Raw genomic sequence first — 12,319 nt, forward strand, 5'->3', positions numbered from 1 at the left:
AGCAGGAACAAAACCAGCAGACTTGCAGGCTCAGTAATTGCCGAGACACCTTTGCTTTCCCTGCTGGCAGAGTGATTCTGTGTCCCTGGGCTGGCAAAGCCCTTCCTTGGCCTGCCTGGATGCTCTGCACCAGCGAGATGGCTCAGAGCCTTTCCAGCCTGGATGCTGCTTGCCCAGAGCAGCTGTGGCTGCCCCTGCATCCCTGCAGTGCCCAGGGCCAGGCTGGACAGGGCTGGGAGCAGCCTGGGACAGTGGAAGGTGTCCCTGCCCATGGTGAGGGTTGGGCTGAGCTTTGAGGTCCCTCCCAACCCAACCATTCCATGATTCTGCTCTGGCTCTGAGCTGGTGGGAGATGCCAGGTGGGTGGGCAGAGCCCAGCAAGGTTTGGATGCTCAGGCTGGCCGTGCCTCTCCCCTCCTCTATCCACGGGCATGTTCAGGTGTGTTGTGTGTCCCTGATCTTTCAGCCAGGTGACAGCGAACCTGCAGACAGCAGGGAGGAGGCAGCACCTGTAGCACAGCTGGTAACGAGGTGATAAAAAGTGCAGGTTAAAATGGGCCTTAAACTTCTTTCCGGGCTTTTAACTTCTTTCCGTGCTTTCAAGCTGCTGAGTCGGTGAAGCCACTGCACGCTGCCACCCTCCGTGCTGCTCTGCTCTCGGGGTCACAGTGAGGACACTCCTGTGCTTTTGGGGCACCTGTGGCTCGTATCTGACTGTTTCAATCTTTATAACACCTGAGCTACGCCCTTCCCTTCCTTTTCCTCATGCCCTCCCTTTAGGGAGGAAGAACTCCCAGAGGTGGGGTCCCTGTCCCAAAATGCCCGGCCGGGCACGGGGTCTCTCCCTGGGATCAGTTCTGCTCCATTTGCACCTTGCAGTTCATTGTCCCATCCCAGCTTTAGCCCCTGCAGTCCCACCCTGCTTGTTTTTCTCTCTCCAGCCCACGGGGTTTGTGCTCCTGGCCTGAGATTTGGGTCATTTGTCCTTGGTGCCCAGCTGGAGCAGGAATTGTTTTGTCTCCCTGCTCTGTGCACAGAGCTCACCATCCCATAATATGAAACCCAGACCCACACACTAAAGCAGCACAGAATCTGAAAATATAACAGCCAAACGTGAGGCATCAGGTTCAGCCTTTGCAGCTGGAGTGGGGCAGGTCCAGCTCAGCCCTTTCCCCTTGCAGGGCTCAGCTCTGCAGCCTCGGGGAACCTTTTTGCCCCCAGCTGCTGATTTTGGGTACCAGCTGCTCCTGGGGCTGCCAGGGAGGCTGCAGTGGGATGATGCAGCAGCCAGGATCCCACCCAGGCACTTGTAGCCAGCTCCAGCAGCACCCACTGGCTCAGACATTGTCAGGATGCTGGAGCAATGCCAGTTGCTGTTGAAGGAAAGCAGGTGTGGCAGCGGGAAAAGGGGAAAATGTTATTTTTCAATTTCCCTCTGACATTTTTTCAGGCGGGGAGCAGTGAGGTTTTTTAACAACAGAGAGCAAAGCAGAGCTGACAAGCTCAAATATACCCTGGTCTTCGATGTTGGTTTGGGTGGAGAGTGTGAAGTTCTGCTTGCAAAAATAAAATGTTCTGGTTTTGAAAGCTTAACCCTTCCCCCCTCCCAGCCAGCAGAGAGTTAACCCTCAGCTTGGGGCTGAAACGTTCTGGCACTAAAGCACCGCCTGTCCTAAGGGATCCCAGGTCTGGAGGGAACTGGCATCACCTCAGAGAAGTCCCCCTTTGACCCCATCCCACTGCAGCCTCCTTGGCAGCCCCAGGAGCAGCTGGTACCCAAAATCAGCAGCTGGGGGCAAAAAGGTTCCCAGAGGCTGCAGAGCTGAGCCCTGCAAGGGGAAAGGGCTGAGCTGGAGCTGCCCCACTCCAGCTGCAAAGGCTGAACCTGATGCCTCAGTTTTGGCTTTTATATTTTCACATTCTGTGCTGCTTTAGTGTGTGGGTCTGGGCTTCATGTAAGGGGATGGTGAGCTCTGTGCACAGAGCAGGGAGACAAAACAATTCCTGCTCCAGCTGGGCACCAAGGACAAATGACCCAAATCTCAGGCCAGGAGCACAAACCCCATGGGCTGGAGAGAGAAAAACAAGCAGGGTGGGACTGCAGGGGCTGAAGCTGGGATGGGACAATGAACTGCAAGGTGCAAATGGAGCAGAGCTGATCCCAGGGAGAGACCCCGTGCCCGGCCGGGCATTTTGGGGCCATTTTGGTTCATCTTGGGTGCAGCCCTGGCTGGGCTCTGGTGCTGCCCAAGGTGGATCCATGGAGGCCTTTTGATAAATCCCTGCTTTATTCTTTAGCTGTGCCCAGTCCCTGCTCTAGGGCAGCCCTCACAAGGCATCAAACCCATCCCTGAACATAGAGGGGCTGCTGCTCCCTCTGCCTTACAGGGCTCAGCACTTTCTTTTTCCAAGCAGCTGCAGAGTCTCTCCTCTGGCCAGTGGCCACTTTACTTCTGTGAGGCAAAAAATAAGCCTTTGGTTTTAAAGAGAAGGCTGAAAATGGAAACACTGCATGCTCAGAAAGCAAAACCAAGCCCCCAGAACTGAAGAAGTGTGACTGTAAATACAGGCTTTTCTTGTCATTCACACTCTGGGTGTCACAAGTGAGGATTTCTGAACATTTATCCAGGCTCTGCCTAAAACTGCTGGTGGCAGGGCCTGGAGGGTCACTGAGCAGTGAGAAACTGAGCCCAGGGATGTGCCCAGTGCAGTGGGGACTCCCTTGGCCACAAGAAGGAAATTGAGGGGGTGGAGTGTGGCCAGGGAAGGGGCTGGAGCCCCAGGAGGGGCTGAGGGAGCTGGGAAAGGGGCTCAGCCTGAAACAAAGGAGGTTCAGGGGGGACCTTGTGGCTCTGCACAGCTCCTGCCAGGAGGGGACAGCCGGGGCAGGGGAGGCTGTGCTCCCACAAGGGACAGGAGGAGAGGGAACGGCCTCAGGCTGGGCCAGGGAGGTTTAGATTGGAGATTAGGGAACATTTCTTCATGGAAAGGGGGGTCAGGCTGTGGAACAGCTGCCCAGGCAGTGGTGGAGTGGAGTCCCCATCCCTGGAGGTGCTCAGAGATGTGTAGATCTGGCCCTGGGGATGTGGGTTATGGTGAACATGGTCCTGCTGGGTCAGTGCTTGGACTGGGTGTCCTTGGAGGGCTTTTCCCACCTGGGTGGCTCCGTGACTGTGGCATGCAGTGGGCAGGATGGGCTACAGGGTGCCCATCCACAGCCCAAATCTGCCCTCCCTGGCCCATGGTCCTGTTGGACCTCTGTCCTACTCCACAGGACAGGATCACCTTCCCCAACCCAGCTGCTGCTGTCCCCCTTTTCCCACCTTCTGTCTTGACCTTGGACAATGCCCAGGTGTCAGAACCCAGGAGATTCCTCTGGCTGCCCTGGGTGATTCCAGACCCTGGCAGAGGCTCAGAGACCTTGGCACGGAGTCACAGACACCTGTGCCTTTGATTTTAGCCCATGGAAACAATTCCCAACTCTGTGTGAGGAGTTACAAGCCACAAGGGTTTGAGTAGAATGACAGTGAATTTGTCACAGGGTGAAAAAGTAGAATTTTGGGGATTTAGAATGGGGGTTCAAGAGGGAAGATGGAGGAATGTGGGTGTGTCCTGTCCTTCTCCTTCTTGTCCTCCATCTTCTGCTGTGATGGTGACACCCAGGTTCTCTTACTCAGTCCCAAGTTTCCATAAGAAGAACCCTTCACCCACTCCTTCCTTTCCATGTGTCCCTGGGGAGCAGCTCCTCCATGGATCCCACGGTGACAGAGACACCTCTTGACACCCCTGGCAGTCCAAGAGCACAAATCTGGTGCCACAGGTGCCGTGTGCAGGTTCTGCAAGTCTGATCCCTGTGTCTATTTTGGCCACTCACCTGTTTCCCTTACAAATAATCCCACGTGACATTGTGCAATAAATTGCAAAGAAAAGGATTCAAAAGCTTTTGTTCAAATGAACCCTTTCTTTCAAATGAAAGAGTGGTGCTTTCATTGAGCTTTTCAGCAGCAGAAGGAGAAAAAAAAAAAAGCACATTCAAGAGCTTTTGAAACCAAGAAAGTTCATATTAAAGCAGCAAACAGACCAGGGACTGGAAAGTGGCATCAGCTGAGCTCCAACCTCCCCTCCATGGGCCCATCCCAGGACTCCAAAGGAAAGGATTTGATGTGTAGCTACATCCTGCAAGCCAAGGGCTTGGACAGCCAGGGCTCCTCATTCCTGCCCAAAACCAGCATTCCTGGGTGCACTTTCCAACTATTTTTTGCTTTGTGCTCTCTGGAGCTGTTTGAGTCTCCAGCACTTCCATCCTGGGCTGCAGTTCATGCAACAGAAGGAACTGGTCCAGCTGGCAGTGGGAACAATCCAAATTGTCATTTAAAAAATAATTTCCAATTTATTCCCTTCTCTGTGCAGCTCAGATGGGAGTTAAATTGATTTTTTTACACTGCCTTCATTTAATGTACACAGCTCTCTGCATCAGTGGAAGGAACCTATGAAAATCAGTTAAATAAACACGTCTGTGCTCAGAGCCCTGCAAACACAGGGTGAGTGACTCCTGGGGGAAACCAGGAGGGTTGGCAGAGTCCAGAGCTCCAGCTGTGAGGGGCTTGAGTCCATCACACCCAGAGCAAGTGATAATCCCAACCCAAATCAGCTCCAGGGGTGGGATTCCCTCTGGGGAGACAGAGCTGCCCCCAGCTCCAGGATCCCCAATGTGAGCAGGACATGGAACAGCTGGAGCAATCCAGAGGAGGCCACAGAGCTGATGAGAGGGATTGCTCTTGATTGAAGTTTGGATTGAAGTTGGTCAGCTTGGAGAAGAGATTTTGGGGTAACCTAATTGGGATCTTCCTGTGCCTGAAGGGATCCTGCAAAAAAGAGGGAGAGAGACTCTTGACAGGGACCTGCAGGGACAGGACAAGAGGGGATGGCTTCAGAGAATGGGAGACAGAGAGTGGGTTCAGCTGGGATGTTAGGAAGAAATTCTTTACTCAGAGGGTGCTAGAACCCTGGCACAGGGTGCCCAGAGATCCCTGAAGTGTCCAAGGCCAGGCTGGATGGGGCTTATGAGTGGCCTTAGAGCTCTGATGGTCCTCTTGGAAGAGGAGAACTCCTGGAACTGCTCCCACTGCCCTGGAGAATCAACCAAAGGTCTCAACCAAAGGTTTCAACCAAAGATTTCAACCAAAGGCTTATGGACTTTTCTGCTTGGAGAAACATGATGACACTTTCCCCATGGGTGGGTGGGTGGGTGGGAGGGAGGGAGGAAGGGAGGGAGGGAGGGAGGGAGGGAGGGAGGGAGGGAGGGAGGAAGGAAGGAAGGAAGGAAGGAAGGAAGGAAGGAAGGAAGGAAGGAAGGAAGGAAGGAAGGAAGGAAGGAAGGAAGGAAGGAAGGAAGGAAGGAAGGAAGGAAGGAAGGAAGGAAGGAAGGAAGGAAGGAAGGAAGGAAGGAAGGAAGGAAGGAAGGAAGGAAGGAAGGAAGGAAGGAAGGAAGGAAGGAAGGAAGGAAGGAAGGAAGGAAGGGGCTGTCCAGACACCGTGCAGCCTTCAGGGGGGCTGGAACAGCAGAAACACCCCCCTGAAGTGGAAATCACCCCTGGATTTGCCCCCCTGGAGCCCCAGGAGTTATCCAGGCAGCGATGGATGTTTGAAGGGAGTTGGGAAGAGCACCAAGCTCCCTTTTTGGGGCCTGTTTTCTGTACTGACTCTAAGTGTTTGTTGGATGAAGACCACGCTCCCGGAGGTATGGACCTAATGGCTCTCAAGGAGCCACCATCTCTTTGCTGATGGCTCATAAAGCTCAGCTATTCAACCACCAGGAAAACATGAACAGAGGCTTCATAAAGGCACATTTCCAATATACAAAAAAATTAATGAATTTGTCCGGTCTCCTGCCTGCAAGACACATTAATTTCAATAGACAGCACTCAAGGCTTTAAGAGCCAGTGCTGCAGAGGGTGGACAGAGTGAAAGCAAAGGAGAGTAAACAGAAGAGAGATTTCTAAGTGCCCATGACATTTGTTCAAATACTTTATTTCAATCAGCTTAAAAGGGAAACATAAAGCTGAGCTTGCTCCTAGGAAAAGGAATGAAATTGAAAACCAAGTAATGCACTGAGAGCAATTCAAAGGGAGCCGAGAGGCACCATCTGCTGCAGAGAGGGCACAGGCAGCCCCAACAAGGGCTGGGTTTTGCTCTTCTCATGATATTTTTGTCTCCAAACACCATCTCTCATTGTCTTGTGTGGAGAAGAGAAGCCACTCCAAAAAGCAGTGTCTGAGCAGCACTTGGGAGGGTTTCACCTGCACAGAAGAAGGGATTTCACATTTATTTTGCCAAATCCTTGGGGTGCCAGACTCTGCTCCTCAGGAGACCATCCAGGGTTGAAAGCTTGTGTTTGATTCAGTTTAGAAACACCAAGAAGCATTAGCAGGAAAAAGAGGGGAGGGGGAAGCAAGAACTGAAATATCATCGCAGAAAAAGGTGTGAAATTCCACTTCAGCACTAAAAATTCCTCTTTCCAACTCTCCAGCCTCTTCCACGAGCACACTGAGGGGAGGAGCAGTGGCTGATGTCTGATCTGGGTGCACTTTCCTGGGCAAAACCTTCTGGTTCCACTGGGAAGCAAGATTTGGTGAAAGCTGCTCTGATGCAATCCCAGTCCCACGATATCCCCTCTCCAATTCCCAACACAGCCCCAATTCCCAACACAGCTCTGCCTCCAGGGCATCAAACCACAGCTCCAAGGGGGATCATGAGGTGGAAAAGTGGATTTGGGGCAAAGTGAAACCTGTGGCTTGGTTTCCAAAGAAAATTGTGATTTTTTTTTTTGTTTTGCTTGAAAAATAGAAACCAGTCAAGCTGATGAAGAGGGAAGGCTTTTTGTGGCCACAGTAGCCTGTGGGGTAAAAAGTGTATTTGTTCAGCAATGTAATTTACTTTTAGTAACAGAAGAGAAAGGTGAGGCTATTGATTTATCATTAGTTTCTATTTGTTTGCTCCTTTTTTACATCCATTTCGCTCCCTGGGTTTCCTTTATCTGAAAGCTGTCTCTGACAGGACCCAATACATTCAGCATTTCTATAAATATGTAAATATAAGATCTGTATGTGTAAACACACCCGCATAAATCAAATGGTAATGATGTGTGTATCTCTATTTGTGTACATATAAAAGCTAAATTATCTCCAATTTATCCAATGCCCTTTCTATCTCCTATGTGCTTCCTATGTATATACAGTCTTCATATTAATATGAAAACAGCACCTATGAGGAATACAGATAAAAGACTAAAGAGCCTTCCTGGTGGATAAGTCACTCCTAATTCCTTAATTTCTTTCTGCTTGTTCCCCAGAGCAAGCAGTGGAAGATACATAAATAAGTCTGCACATGTTTATTTAACCTCCTTGTTCAGCCAGTTTTCATGGGGTTTGTATCTGAGATAGCTGCAGTGGTGCCAGGAGGAGTCTGTGGTTATCCCAGGAGCTGGTGCTTTGGTCCTGATCCAGAGCAAACCTTGGAATCAGGAGCAGGAAAATAAGGATGCACCAGGCAAGGTGAAGACTGAGAGGAATTAAAACATAAGGCAAACCTTGGAATTATGAGCAGGAAAATAAGGTTACCTCAGACAAGAGAAAGGCTAAGAGGAATTAAAACATCCCAGGGAGATCTTGAGCTGAGTGGTCCTTGAGATGAATTTTCCTTGATCTGAATTTTTTCACCTTCCCCTTCCCCCCTGCACAGAGTTAATGCTCAGCCTTCTCTGGCTGCAAGGAAAGTAAAGCAGAGGAGAAAATTCCCCTCCTTGTTAAAAAGTGAGAGATTCCCAGGATTACACTGAGATCCAGATTTTGTCCCAAAGGGAGTCTTGGGGTCACCACTGCTCTTGGGTTCTCTGCTGTCCCCTCCACCCTCTGCCCATCTCCCAGAAGTTTTTTACTGGAGGGAGAAGGAAAGCTTCTCCCATAAAGGGTCTGCACTGTTTAGTGTCAGCAAACACTCAAAGGGCCAAATGCTCCTTCTGGAAATGGGCACAGAAACCCAGAAATCCAGAGAGGTCAGCTCAGATGGTGCCTGAGCGTCTTGGGCCTAAAAACTGCAGCTTGTTCTGGCTCTTTTAGCAGTGCCAGCCAGGCTGAAGCTCTGGATTCATCCCAGAATGGTTTGGGTTGGAAGAGACCTTAAAGATCATCCCAATCTACCCCCATGGCAGGGACACCTTCCACTGTCCCAGGCTGCTCCCAGCCCCGTCCAGCCTGGCCTTGGGCACTGCCAGGGATCCAGGGGCAGCCACAGCTGCTCTGGGTACCCTGTGCCAGGGCCTGCCCACCCTCCCAGGGAACAATTCCTCATTCCCAAGATCCCATCCAGCCCTGCCCTCTGGCAGTGGGAGCCATTCCCTGTGTCCTGTCCCTCCAGCCTTGTCCCCAGTCCCTCTCCAGCTCTCCTGGAGCCTCTTTGGGCCCTGCCAGGGGCTCTGAGCTCTCCCTGGAACCTTCTCCTCTCCTCCAGGCTTTCCCAGCAGCAGAGTAGCAGCACCAGCAGCACCAGCAGCAGCACCACAGCAGCAGTGCAGCAGCAGCAGAGCATCACCAGCAGTGCAGCGGCAGCAGAGCAGCAGTGCCGCAGTGCAGAAGTAGTGCCATGGTGCAGCAGTAGTGCAGCAGCAGCAGTGCAGTGCTGCAGAGCAGCAGCAGTGCAGCAGCGGTGCAGCAGCGGTGCAGCAGTAGTGCAACAGTGCAGCAGCAGCAGTGGTGCAGCAGCAGTAGTGCAGCAGAGCAGCAGTGCAGCAGCAGCAGCAGTGAAGCAGTGCAGCAGCAGCAGTGCAGCAGGAGCAGTGCAGGAACAGCAGTGCAGCCGTGCAGCCGTGCAGCAGCAGCCGTGCAGCAGCAGCAGTGCAACCGTGCAGCCGTGCAGCAGCAGCAGCAGCAGCCGTGCAGCAGCAGCAGCAGCAGCAGCGCAGCAGTACAGCAGTGCAGCAGCAGCAGCCGTGCAGCAGCAGCAGCAGTGCAGCAGTGCAGCAGTGCAGCAGCAGTGCAGCAGTGCAGCAGTGCAGCAGCAGTGCAGCAGCGGCAGTGCAGCAGCAGTGCAGCAGCGGTAGTGCAGCAGAGCAGCAGTGCAGCAGCAGCAGTGAAGCAGTGCAGCAGCAGCAGTGCGGCAGGAGCAGTGCAGGAGCAGCCGTGCAGCCGTGCAGCCGTGCAGCAGCAGCCGTGCAGCAGCAGCAGCAGCAGTGCAGCCGTGCAGCCGTGCAGCAGCAGCAGCAGTGCAGCAGCAGCAGTGCAGCAGCAGTGCAGCAGTGCAGCAGCAGCAGTGCAGCAGCAGGTGCAGCCGTGCAGCAGCAGTGCAGCAGCAGCAGTGCAGCAGTACATCCCGCGGGACGCGGAGCGCTGGAGCTGCCGCACGCCGCGAGCTCCCCCTGCAGCGCCCAGGGCTCAGCGGCCGCGGGCCCGCGGGCACCGATCCCGTCCGAAATGCCCCGCTCGGAGCCCGGATCGGCCCCTCGCCACCGGCACGGTGCCCGGCGGAGCACGGGGGCCCCGGGGGGACGGAGATGCTCGCGGGGTCCCAGCCCCTCTCTGCCCCATGAGCCGTGCCCGTCTTTAGCAGCCCCTGAAGGAGCAGCGGCCCGAGCTGCGGGCTCTGCTCAGGGGGACTCGATGAGGGTGACAGGGACAGACCAAGCCCCCACATCCCCCAGCTCCCACCTTCCTGCCCTGGCCAAGCCGCAGGAGTGTTTGTGTAAACTGTGCTTATTTTGCACTCTGTGTCCATCGAGCTAATGGAAGGGGAAAGAAACACTGATATTTTGGGATGCCTTTTAAAGAAACAGAAGTTTCCAAAATTTTCAGAGCCCTGGGATCATTTTAGCTAGAGAGCTGAACTCTGGCCCATTGCTGGTGGCTTTGGATGCAATTTTGGATTTGCTCTCTAATGGAGAAGGGAGCTATTTCTGTATTTATATATTTATAGCTCTGCTGGGCTGTGCTGGGCATTAACATCATTCTGGAGCCAAGGACCTCAATTCCTGCTTGAGGCTAAAATGACAGGAATATCATGGATATCAGAGCCCCCCACAAGGGAAAAGGGAAGGCTGAGGAGGTTGGAAATCATGTCCAGAGGAAATCCCCCTTGGCTGCAGGATATGGAGGTGGGGCTGGAGCCCAGGTTATAGGGCTGGGATTCCTCAGCTCCCTGGTCCTGGTGTTTTGGTGGGAATGTGAGCAAAGCCACACCACCACAGGGGATGCTGGACATGCAGTGGCACTGCCAGGGGCTCTGCAGGCAATTTGTGCTTCTCTTGCTTCCCTCTAAACAGAAAGGTTGTGGGAATTACCATCCCCTCCACCCTCCCTGCCCTGAGCTGGGACAGCATCCTTGGGGTGGGGATGGGCTGTGGGGTGGTGCAGCCAAGCTGCAGTGCCCCAGGCCTGTGCTATCCCTGGCTAGCAAGAGATCCAGGAGATTTCCTCCAAGATATCCGTGGGATGATTCTCCCTGCTGCAAGGATGCCCAATGCCACCTTGGGAGGGCTGCCCTAGAGCAGAGGCTGGGCACAGCTAAAGAATAAAGCAGGGATTTATCCAAAGGCCTCCATGGATCCACCTTGGGCAGCACCAGAGCCCAGCCAGGGCTGCACCCAAGATGAACCAAAATGGCCCCAAAATGCCCGGCAGGGCACGGGGTCTCTCCCTGGGATCAGCTCTGCTCCATTTGCACCTTGCAGTTCATTGTCCCATCCCAGCTTTAGCCCCTGCAGTCCCACCCTGCTTGTTTTTCTCTCTCCAGCCCACGGGGTTTGTGCTCCTGGGCTGAGATTTGGCTCATTTGTCCTTGGTGCCCAGCTGGAGCAGGAATTGTTTTGTCTCCCTGCTCTGTGCACAGAGCTCAGCATCCCATAATATGAATCCCAGACCCACACACTAAAGCAGCACAGAATCTGAAAAATACAAAAGCTAAACCTGAGGCATCACACAGAGGGTTTTCTTTGGGCAGCAGATTGCTTCAGCCCCAGGTCTGTGTTCTCCCCTGCAGAGCAGGGGCACAGAGTGCCAGCAGCATCCAGGGATGCCATCTCCCTTCCCTCAGCACTCAGGTGAACCCAGAAATATTTTCCAGGTGTTTTTCCAGGAGAGATTTCCTGGGACAGTACTGCCAGTCTGCCCTGGGTGGGTGTGGGCATGGCAGGGTCACCACAGGCAGTGTGCAGCAGCAGCAGGAGGAGAGGGAAATAACAGCTCACAGATTCGTAGAATCACAGAATATCCTGAGGTGGAAGGGACTCACGAGGATCATGGAAGCTTTTAACCCTGCACAAAACTCCAAGGATCCCACCCTGTGACCCATCAAGGCATCCCAGCAGCAGAGGTGTCACAGCAGGGAGGATGCAGCCTGTGGTTTTGGGTCCATTTTTTCCCTTTCTGTCTCCATTCCTAGGTCAGGTTCCCCCCTCCCCAGGGCAGAGAGCACCCACCAGAAGGATTCAGGCTGGGGTAGCCCAAGGGGGTGTTTTTACCCCATACCTCAGTGCTGTCAGCAGGCAGGACCCTGAGATGCTCCAGGCTGAACCCCAAAACCCAGAGAGAGCCATGAAACAGCCCCAAAGCACTGAGCAGCCCCAAAGCACTCAGAGTGGCTCAGAGTGGCTGCCAGGATATCCCTCCCTGCCCTGTGCTCCAGCTCTGCTCCTCCCTGGGCAGTCCTGCAGCCACCAGGACACAAACTGCACAAACTGTCCCTTGTCTGGGTGTGCCAGGGCATGGGGACATGGAGGTCCAGCCAGCTGCTCCACAGCTGCAGCAGGGTGGTTTTCCAGGGTATCCCAGCCCTGCCAGGCAGGTTCAGACCCCTGGACTTTTCCACTGAGGAGGTCACCCCAGCCTCTTGCTGGGTACAAAAACCTGGGTATCTTATAGGAAAAATACAGCTTTTTTTCTTCTCTCCCTTTTCCCAAAGTTTTCTGCAAACACATCCTTTTTTCAGCACCGGGGAAATGCTGACTCACCAACACTGTTTTTTAGCCCGTTTACAAAATTCAAACCCAGGAAAAGTTCAGCCAACATGCTTGTTCCCCATGATTTTCTCTTTGCCAAAAGCTCAAACCTTCCCCAAAAGCTGCTGCAGCTCACAGGGCTGCACGTGTCCCTGCAGTCCGGGGGATGTGATGCCACGAGGATGTCCCTGCTGACACTGGAGCTTTGCCTGCTGCCCCCAGACCCCAGCAGGGACCCAGGGCTCCCCTGCAGCCCAGCCTGCCCTGCACCAGCCCAGCCCCTCCATCTCCAGCCCTTCCCAATGGATGTGCAGGGCTCCAGGTGCACAGCAG

The sequence above is a fragment of the Fringilla coelebs genome (genome assembly GCF_963513975.1).
Source record: "Fringilla coelebs genome assembly, chromosome: 18".
Taxonomy (NCBI): domain Eukaryota; kingdom Metazoa; phylum Chordata; class Aves; order Passeriformes; family Fringillidae; genus Fringilla; species Fringilla coelebs.